This window comes from Pocillopora verrucosa, chromosome 7 (genome assembly GCF_036669915.1).
Source record: "Pocillopora verrucosa isolate sample1 chromosome 7, ASM3666991v2, whole genome shotgun sequence".
Classification (NCBI taxonomy): Eukaryota; Metazoa; Cnidaria; class Anthozoa; order Scleractinia; family Pocilloporidae; genus Pocillopora; species Pocillopora verrucosa.
In genome coordinates this window covers 14,292,705-14,303,407 of record NC_089318.1, presented here as the reverse complement: position 1 = coordinate 14,303,407, position 10,703 = coordinate 14,292,705, and the positions used below count along the sequence as shown (strand labels likewise).

Genomic DNA, 10,703 nt, shown 5'->3' with positions numbered 1-10,703 from the left:
CCTGCTTTGTTTGATGAACATCAAGAAGCAAACTTCTTTAGGTAAATTCAAGTACAATTTGAATTAAACTCCCATGCCGCTCCTGTTTTGTAAACCTTTGAATTGAAAGGCTCGGCAGAAGAAACTTTGGCGAACCAGAATGATCCGCGTATGAGTTCAAAAATTCAGTCATTGTTATTCTTTAGCCGAGTTGCTAACAGGTTCTCCTTAGTGGTTCAAACACGAACGCACAAAAGAAAGAAAAAATACATTTTCTATCTTTCTCGCGCATTGGCTCACCTCCAGGCCCCACACACCGCTCAGGTTAGCCATGTCATTTCATTCTAAGTACCCAACTCAGGGAGCTAAATTTGATTCGGTTCTTCAAACACGATTAAAACATGCGATGCAACATAAATGGTGTGGCAGAATCAGTCTCTAACTTTATTATAGAGCAACACATTCATGGTTATTTTTGGGTAACTCATGAGCCACAATAGGGGAAACAGGTGGAATGTACATGAGCTAGTTAATCTCCTTCCAATATTCCCTTTGTTTACGTAGGAAAATAAAAAAAAGAAATTATCGTGGTTCCTACTGTATTTAAATATTTTTTTAGATGTTGTCAATGTCGCCTCAGTTCAATGACATTTTTACAGTATATACCGATGTTTCTATTCTCGTGATGTAGCGTAGACAAAGCGTCAAAGAAAGAAAAGGTGATCACCATTTATTAACATAACTTTAGCGACAAAGAGATAATCAAACAGAGTAAGTGGTAACTCTGCCTCAAATAACAATATAAGCGAGTAGCATTTTTATCTCCAATATAACAATTTTAATGGAGCTATTAGAATTAAGTCTAGCCAAGAACAAAATGTTCTCGCAAACCAAAGTAACGCAACGAGAGTAAGGAACTTTCACTTACAAGAATATGTTCTGAATAGTTCATGGTTTCATATTTTTACTAAATTTGTTATTGATTTCCTTTCCATTTTATAAATAATGACGCCTCTTGGCAAACCGAGTCGTATACCATTATATTGCAAGTCGGCAAATAGACAATAGTTGTCTGTTGAAGAAAAAAATTCGTAAACAAAATTCGGAGAAAAAAGCAAGAAGTAAATTATTTCCTTTTTGTTTTGTAAGAAATTGTTACCCTAAGTCTTCCGCTTATTTTTTTTTTTTTTTATATTTTTAAGTTTCACTGAGCATCAGTATTTTTACTGAGTAGATTTGTATCTACAGGAAGACGACTTATTTTCTAAAAACTGACTGAAATTGTTACTGAGCATGCTCCTATGTGTCTTGGGTAACTTCAGGTAGAATGCAAGGAGAAGAAGGGAGCGAGGCTTTATGTCAATAAGGAAGGAGAAAAAAAAATGGTTAAAATTGTAATTTGCAGCTTCGAATAATTTCATTTGTTACATGAGTCATAATAAAAAACGATATCACTCCCTTTTCTGAAACAAGATCCTGTCATTACCGCCCACGTTGAACATATATGCTACTAAGCACGATGCCTTCATTTTGACCGGGTGGATCAACATGGTTCTTGTGCTTTTCACAAAAGGCTTTTGATAATTTGCCTTCATCACAAGGGTTTATAACACTTTTTTTACTTAGCACAGGTTTGGCTTGCCTTATTAAAATAGAAATCCGAGAACCACTGTCACTTAACAACATAGTGTCTGAACTTGAAACAAAAGGCCTTTTATAATTTTCATTCATCAGGAAAGTTGAGAGCAGGTTTTTTCCTTTGGTTTTTATATTTTATTCATTTTTTTTGGATGAGGGACCGGTTTTGCTAGCTTTATTTAAATGTATGAACCGGAGACCACACAAGTAAGAGACTCGTTCAGCGTTTATTTACTTAATTAATTAAAAAACAAAAGCAAAACACTTTCTATGGAGCTCAAAATTACTTCATAAAGTCGGCATTAACATCAAATTTAAGTTACATTCATTTTCAGCGTCGTTGTATATTAGAAGGATCCCTAAAGATGCTCAACTTCCTGGCCCCTCAGGTGTGCGTCTTCATCTAGGAGAATCTGTTTGTCATCGAGCCGTCCAGCAATGGAGCGGACACTTCGTTCCCGCTTTCCGTTCGACTTACCGTTACAACTCTATAAAATTTAAAATAAAGTATAATTGCAACCATACCTTCTTGAAACATGAAGAGCTCCTAAAGATCAGAATAATTTTTGCTTTTCAAATTAAGCTAGTTTTTTTCGCTCGTGATTAAAGGGCACCAAGTAATTTTTTGCTATAATTCAGTTCTCTCTTTACCAATTTTACTTCCTGCTTTTTTTAGTCCAGATTAAAAATATAAATCGTAGTTTCTTATGTATTTATCGGCTTACCGTCCTTGTTTGTGCAGGACAGTACACCTTCGGTTCCTTCGATCAGAAGAAGTGACAAGAGAAAGAGAAAACCCAAAGACATTTTTGTTTCCATTTCTTTGTTGAGGTATTTTCGGATTCAGTTTGCTCGGTGCGTTCGTTTGATGTGGAAGGGTAGTACAATAAGTTTTTATAGTGGAAAGATCTTGGATCATCTGCGCGATATGCGATATGACACGCCCACAATGAGAAAGCAATGACGCTGGTAAGACTACATCTTCGTCGTTGTAAAAAGTTCTCAGCATGCAGCTGAACGGGATCAAATTCATAGCAGCCTTGGTGATAACATTAAAATTTTGATAATTAACCCAAAGAGCAAACCAGAAAAGTGATACTTCCGTGGACTCTCCTCTCGCTTCTCCTTTCGTTTCTTTGCTCTCTTTTACCTTTTTTTTTTTCATTTTTTTTTTTCATTATTACATGATTTTAGGTCCTTCCTTCACTTTTAGTGTGTCTGTTTTTGTTAGTTGTTTAATGGAACTTGATATAACACTACTTAGGCATTATGAAAAAAAAATTGAAAAAAGTTTTTCCTTCAGCTGGATCAGAATTTGCATGTTATTCCAACTGCCTTGTCTTAAAAAATACCAATTAACGACTTACTTATTGAAATTAAAAGGTTTTTTACACGTGCGTGTCAAAGTCTCGTGGCACTTCCGTTTAGACAATTATTAATTTAAATCGCTCGTTTCGACCATGTAGAGGGAAATTGTCGAACGAGTATGATCAGCGCAAGTTTTCTCTTTACCCGAGCTTTGAACTGATCCCCTTCGTGGTTCGGACGAAAACAAACTGTGAACGGGAGAAAAGACTCAACTTAAACAAAAGAAGGAACAAAATTTGCTCCTTCTTCTGCCTGCTTTGTTTAGTGAACATCAAGATGCAAACTTCTTTGGGTAAATTCAAGTGTAATTTGAATCAAACTCCCATGCCGCTCCTGTTTTGTAAACCTTTGAATTGAAAAGCTCGGCTAAGCCATGCAGAAGAAACTTTGGCGAACCAACATGATCCGCGTACGAGTTCAAAAATTAAACCATTGTTATTCTTAAGCCGAGTTGGTAACAACTTTTCCTTAATGGTTCAAACACGAACGCTAAATTTGATTCGGTTCTTCAAACACGATTAAAACATGCGATGCATACATAAATGGTGTGGCAGAATCAGTCTCTAGCTTTATTATAGAGCAACACATCCATGGTTATTTTTAGGTAATTTATGAGCGACAACAGGGGAAACAGGTGGAATGTACATGAGCAAGTTAGTCTCCTTCCAATGTTCCCTTTTTTTTTACGTAGGAAAATAAAAACAAGAAATCATGGTGGTTCCTACTGTATTTAAATATTTTTTTAGATGTTGTCAATGTCGCCTCAGTTCAATGACATTTTTACAGTATATACCGATGTTTCTATTCTCGTGATGTGGCGTAAACATTCAATTCAATTCAATTTATTTTCTTTCTTAGCTCACGCGTTAGTAAAACTGCTGACACACGCCTCGTAACTTTCATTTCATTTCATCGTGATTTCTATTTATTCAGTAGATTTGAGAAAATTAAATTTCCTCACGGCGGTAATACAAACAGGGACATAAGTAGTCGGGAAAGTGATCAGCCTCAAAAATTTTAATTTCAACGCTTACTGAAAAAAATAATAAATCAGAGCTTAAAACCTGTCTTTTTTTTCTGTCTCTTAGAAATTCAAGTCAACTCCCTCCAGCTTAAGCTTTATATTTTCCAAAAATGGTCATCCCTGAGTCTTTATAGTTTGGAGCATATAAGTGCTGAACGAAGACTAGCTATGTCCATGTAAGAGATCTGGAACTACACCTAAGTCAGACAAAGCTTCAGCAGCCTGTGCATTTTTCGGCCATGATACAGTTTTCTTGCTGTTCAGTATAATTTCATCCCTGTCAATTGGCGAAATTACTGCCAGCAAAGTCAATTACAAGAAGATGAATGTTTCAGACTCTGAGGGAGCCTCGTCTCACGGTCCGCACATTACTTACCGTTTAACGCGACTCATCGCCCTGTTCATTCTGCAGAGGAAAGTTAGTACGTCATCGGTCCGTCGCGGTGACGATTATAAGAAGCAAGACGAAAGTTTAGAGCAAGTGAACGATGGATTAACGAAAGTGCTTGGCTTGTTTCAGGACATCGCTGGATCTTCGTCGAGTATGAAGAATGACGATGTTAAGAAACTCATCAAAGACAAAACAAGGCTAGGATGGCATGGATCCCGAACAAAGGTATGAGATTGTTTTTCAGCGCGCAATTTCATTCTTGAGTCTTGAGTTTTAAAGAAGGTTGTTTCCAATAAAATAAATAAGGGAAATAACTAAATAATAAGATTCGGATAGTTACCGTACGTTTGTTCATGGAAAATTATATTAATGTATATGTGCGACCTAAGTCCAATTTGTGGCATAAAGAGATGTTCCGTAATATATCTCAGGAGAGGAAAAATCGAATTATATCTTAGCCAAAAAGACATATCATGCCAAAGGGGAGCAATTAAGGCCCAAATGAAATCGGTTATCGTATTTTATTTTATTTTATCGTATTTTAAAAGACCAGAGGTTATTAAGGTTCTCCTCTTCAGCTAAAGCTAGCATTTTTCCCTTAAAGCCAGCTTCAGCATTTTTTTATTATTATTTGCCTGTTCCGTTTGATTTAAAACATGAACTTTCGTTCAGGTATCTATTCAAATACTACGCTTTGATTAACCAACTGTCAAGATCGACTCCAACTCTGTTTCCATATCAGGTTTCTGGAGGACAGTGCTTACCTGCTTCTGACGGATTGTGGGTATGTCCCTATTTACTGTCACATGACCAGCTCTGGCATGAGCGCATGTAGAGGAGGTGGATGGACGCTGGTCATGAAGATTGGCGGCCAGAAGGTAGGTCCTTTGTAAAGCGCAGTAAAAGGAAGGGAACTATGTTTGCTGCCGCCTAGATTCATTTATCGTAGGGAGGCTGCTTCACTCAGGATATTAAAATTTATCATATTTTACTGAGCACAAAAGTTCAAACTCCATGATCGCACCCATCAATCGGAAAAACTGTGATCAAAACAAACAACAGGATAAAGGATATTAAAATCCGATAATGGCAATACGTGAAGTTGACATTTTTTATCCTAAAGAGTGTCCGAGCGAGCCTGAAACAGTATTTGTCGACTACAAAACTGTTTTTGCGTGACGAACTTACTTTCTTTTGTTTTGTTCTCACAGCGGACTTTTCACTACGACTTAAATTACTGGAGCAACAAGGAAAGCTACAATTTAGAAGGAGGAATGACTGGATTTGACAGACAAGAGACCAAACTGCTAACCTACTGTAACACACCCTTCTCCCTTCTCATGAAGTTGACATTTTTTATCCTAAGAAGTGCCGCGCGCATTTTTTGAGTGGAGGTAAGTTCAACATAATTATTGGCTGAACTTAGAACATTAGAACGAATATATTCAAGTCAGCAATTGCCACTCAACATTGTCCTCTACGACAGAATTAACTTTTCCTCGCAACGAAAGAAAGATTTCGAAGGAATATCCAACAAGAAACAAATACAGGATAAGATTTAGCATTTACCAAATGTAGAAAACTAAAGGTCGCTCTTCGATCGTTCATCTTCAGAAAATGTCTTTTTAAACTTCCTTTAAAAAATCGAGGATCCATTTTCTGGCTTTGGCGTTCAAGAGTAAAAAGGTTTTCGGTTTCTTAAAAACCCTCATGCGCGTCGGTGAGTAAATGAAAACAACAACTTGGTAGTAAATCGATACTGTTATCAAATATAGCTTGATAACGCAAGGCAAACTACCGAAGCTAATTTGAATTTTAAACGGTTTTTTAGTCGTTTTTTTGCTCAGACCAACGGATTACACTCAAAACGATAACCTTAAAAAGATGGATGACAGATGGTAACCTAACTTGATCTACTTGTTGTTGATAATCACCTCATTGTTTGTAAATCAACTTAGCCAAGCAGCTGATGGAGGACGGTATCTTCAAACCGGGTTAAGTGGTAACTCTGCCTCAAATAACAGGATCTGCGAGTAGCATTTTTATCACCAATGTAACACTTTTAGTGAGCTATTCGAAGTAAGACTAACCAAGAGCAAAATGTTCTCGCAAACCAATGTAACGCAACGAGAGCAGGGAACTTTCACTAACAAGAATATGTTTTGAATAGCTCATGGTTTTGTATTTTTAAAAAAATTGCTATTGATTTCCTCTCCATTTTATAAAAAATGACGCACTTTGGCGAACCGAGTCGTATACCGTTATATTGCAAATCGGCAAATGCACAATAATTGTCCGTCGAAGAAAAAAAATTCGTATTTTATTCGTAATTTCACGCGCGCTATGATAGAATAAGAATTATAAAATAATTCAAATAGTACGCGCGCTCTGATTGGCCATAAAAACCATTTTACATGAGCGTATGCAAACCCGATTTTCGTTCCTCTTTCATTAGTTATTTTATAAAAGAAATGTAAAATGGTTTCCGTGTTTACATAGCCTGATGTAAACACGCGGGAGGTTGGGAGAACACTCGATAAGCTGGATAAACTAGATAAGTTTGGAGAGCACTCAAAAAGATAGAGTTGCTCTCGGCTGCGCCTCGAGCTACTCTTACGCATTTTTCGTGCTCTCCAAACTTCCCAAGTGTATCCATAACTCGATATACGCACGCTAAGCATGGACAAATTCTTAGTTTTCCTTGGTTTTTACTTTTTATTCGTTTATTTTGGATTAGGGACCGGTTTGGTTAGCCTTCTTAAAAGGTATGAACCGGAAGCAACCGAAATAAAAGACTCGTTCAGCATTTATTTACTTTATTAATTAACAAACAAAAGCAAAATACTTTCCATGGAGCTCAAAATTTCTTCACAAAGTCGGGCATTAACATCAAATTCAAGTTACATTAATTTTCAGCGTCGTTGTATATTAGTGGGATTCCTAAAGAGTCTCAACTTGCCAGCCTCTCAGGTGTGCGTCTTCATCTAGCAGGATCTGTTTGCAATTGAGCCGTCGAGCAATGGAGCAGACTCTTCGTTCCCGCCCCTTGTTCGAATTACAAGCCTATAAATTAAAAAAAGAATTTTAATTGCAGCCATACCTACTTGAAATATAAAGAGCTCCTAAAACTCAGATTAATTAAAAAGTTAAATCGAAGTGTCTGGCGTATTTACCGGCCTAGAGTCCTTATTTGTGCAGGCCAGTACACCATCGGTTCCTTCGATCAGAAGAAGTGACAAGAGAAAAAGAACACCCAAAGCCAGTTTTGTTTCCATTTCTTTGTTGAGGTATTTTCGGATTCAGTTTACTCGGTGCGTTCGTTTGATGTGGAAGGGTAGTACAGGGGGTTTTTATAGTGGAAAGATCTTGGATCATCTGTACTTTAAGCGATATGCCACCCACAATAACAAAGCAATGACGCAGGTAAGACTATATCTTCATCGCCGGAAAAAGTTCTCAGCATGCAGCTGAACGGGATCAAATTCATACCAGTCTTTGTGGTGACCTTTCAATTTTTACAATTAACCCAAAGAACAAGCCAGAAAAGTGATACTTGCGTGGACTCTCCTCCCACTTCTGTTTTTGCTTGTTTGTTTTCTTTTGCCTTTTTTTCTCTCTTTTTTCCTCTTATTTTCCATTATCATAGGCTTTTAAGTCCCTCCTACACTTTAAGTGTGTAGGTTTTTGTTACTTGTTTAATGGAACTTGATATAACATTTCTTTGGCATAATGAAAACAAAATTGGGAAAAGGTTTTCTTATTCCAAATACATTCTCTCAAAAATACCGATGAATGACTCACTTAAAAGTTTGTTATATGTGTTTGTCAAATTCTGATGGCACTCCCGTTTAGACAATTATTAACTTGAATCGCTCGTTTCGACCATGCAGAAGGAAATCGGCGAGCGAGCATGATCAGTGCAAGTTTTCACTTTACCCGAGCTTTGAACTGGTCCCCTTCGTGGTTCGGACGAAAACAAACTGTGAACGGGATAAAATTACTATGATACGGAGACTAAACTTAAACAAAAGAAGGAACAAAATTTGCACCTTCATCCACCTGCTTTGTTTGATGAACATCAAGAAGCAAACTTCTTTAGGTAAATTCAAGTATAATTTGAATCAAACTCCCATGCCGCTCCTGTTTTGTAAACCTTTGAATTGAAAGGCTCGGCTAGGCCATGCAGAAGAAACTTTGGCGAACCAGCATGATCCGCGTAATGAGTTCAAAAGTTCACTCATTGTTATTCTTAAGCCGAGTTGCTGACAACTTCTCCTTAGTGGTTCAAATACGAACGCACAAACATGCGAAGTAAACTTTGTCGCAAAGTGAGTGCTCAAATAAACGTCCCTAATAGACTGGAAAGTATTTTATCACTTAAAACCAAGGAATCGCTATATCGTTCGCTCATACTACCAAATTTTTATCACTGTAATCACGTTTGGTACCACTGCGGAAAAAGAAACACTACTAAAATCGAAAAAGTCAACGAAAGGGCATTGAGATATGTCTATAATGATAAAACATGCATCCTATCAGCATCTCTTGGAAAGGATAAGACTACCCTCCATGGAATCTCGAAGAATTCGAGACATGTTATTGAAAATACATAATAGTATCTCGAACAAAGCACCACAGGCAATTAGGAATCTTATTAATTTACGCTCATTTAAGTACAATCTCAGGCGCCAAGAATATGCTTTTATCTTTACCTAAAGTTAACACTACCAGATATGGACTCAAGTCATGGAGATATTTTGCAGCTAAGAAATAGAATGAGCTATCAAATGACATTAGAACAAAAGTAGGCGCCAATGAAAAAGTAAACAATTAGATTGTTAAATTTCAGGGATTAGTAAATTTGTAATATTAGTTTTCACTAGTATTTTGACTGCGGCGGTAACGTTGTAAGAATAGTTTTAAATAGTTTTAAATCAATATTTAATTCGTGATTTTGTATGTATGTGTGTATGTATGTATGTATGTTATGTATGTATGTATGTATGTATGTATGTATGTAACATAAATGATGTGGCAGAATCAGTCTCTAACTTTATTATAGAGCAACACATTCTTGGTTACTTGTAGGTGACTTATGAGCGCCAAAGGGGAAACAGGTGGGCTGTACATGAGCAAGTCAATCCCCTTGCAATGTTCCCTTTGTTTACGTAGGAAAATAAAAACAAGAAATTATGATAGTTCCTACTGTATTTAAATATTTTTTAGATGTTGTCAATGTCGCCTCAGTTACATGACATTTTCACAGTATATACTGATGTTTCTATTCTCGTGGTGTGGCGTAAAAATTTAGCGTCAATGAAAGAAAAGGTGATCACCAGCCGCTAACATAACTTCAGGGACAATGAGATAAATTTAGAGCGAGGAAGTATTTTGCTTTTCATTTTTTTAGCATCATTACTTCATTAATAATACACATGAAAAAATTACTCGGTTCTGATTGGTTAAGATAAATGCAGTTTTCAGGTTATTTAGTGTAGAAGAGGGTTAATTCAGTACAAAGAAGTAACAAACCAGACATTCTGATTGGTTAATAGTCAAAGAAACCCACAGATAGCCAATCAAGTGCGAGCCTTGGATGTCGCAACATTTGGATAAGCTGAAAATTTTGCGAGCGAAACAATGGCTGGCGTTTTAAGTAGGTTTTCTTTCGCCACCGCAACAACAATGCAGCAGCTGAAAAACAGCTCTAACAACGGAAACACTGTAAAAAGCACTGCTCTTTGCTCTTGTAGATGTTTAGGAAAGGGAACTGCCAATAAAATCGAAAATTACGAGCCGACCCAGCTTAACACTTTACTCGAGCGACTCTACGCCGAAATTAAAAATAAACATGGTAAAACCTCGCAAACGGCGATTCCATTTTATCGAAAGTGATTCAATTCCTTGAACTGTTTAGCCGAACTTTGTACTTTTTTTAGTCTTAAAGATGTGAAGATATCAATGTATATTATTGTTTTGATCGTGCGCGGTTGTTTTGACCGAACGCACTAAGTCTGCAGGGTTTGAATAAATTAATGCACGCGCTTTGCTTCTGCATAATCATTATAAGCCATCTCGTATTTTTTCATGTACATTATTAGTACGTAATCACATGATTTTTCTCGTGCAGTTTGGACTTGTTAATTTTTTCAAAGACCACAAATTGCACGTGCCCGTAGGGTGAGTGCAATTTTGTTAGTCTTTGAAAAAATTTATTATATTTTTCTTCTTAACTCACGTGTTAGTGAAACTGCTGACACGTGTCTCGCATTTTTCATTTCATAGTGATTTTTATTTATTCGA

General features: G+C 36.8%; 1 pseudogene; it reads left to right on the top strand.

Annotated features, from left to right (window-relative positions):
- Window positions 1-2,577: 2,577 nt before the first annotated feature.
- On the top strand, window positions 2,578-5,788 carry LOC131796073 (uncharacterized; annotated as a pseudogene).
- The last annotated feature ends 4,915 nt before the right edge of the window (window positions 5,789-10,703 follow it).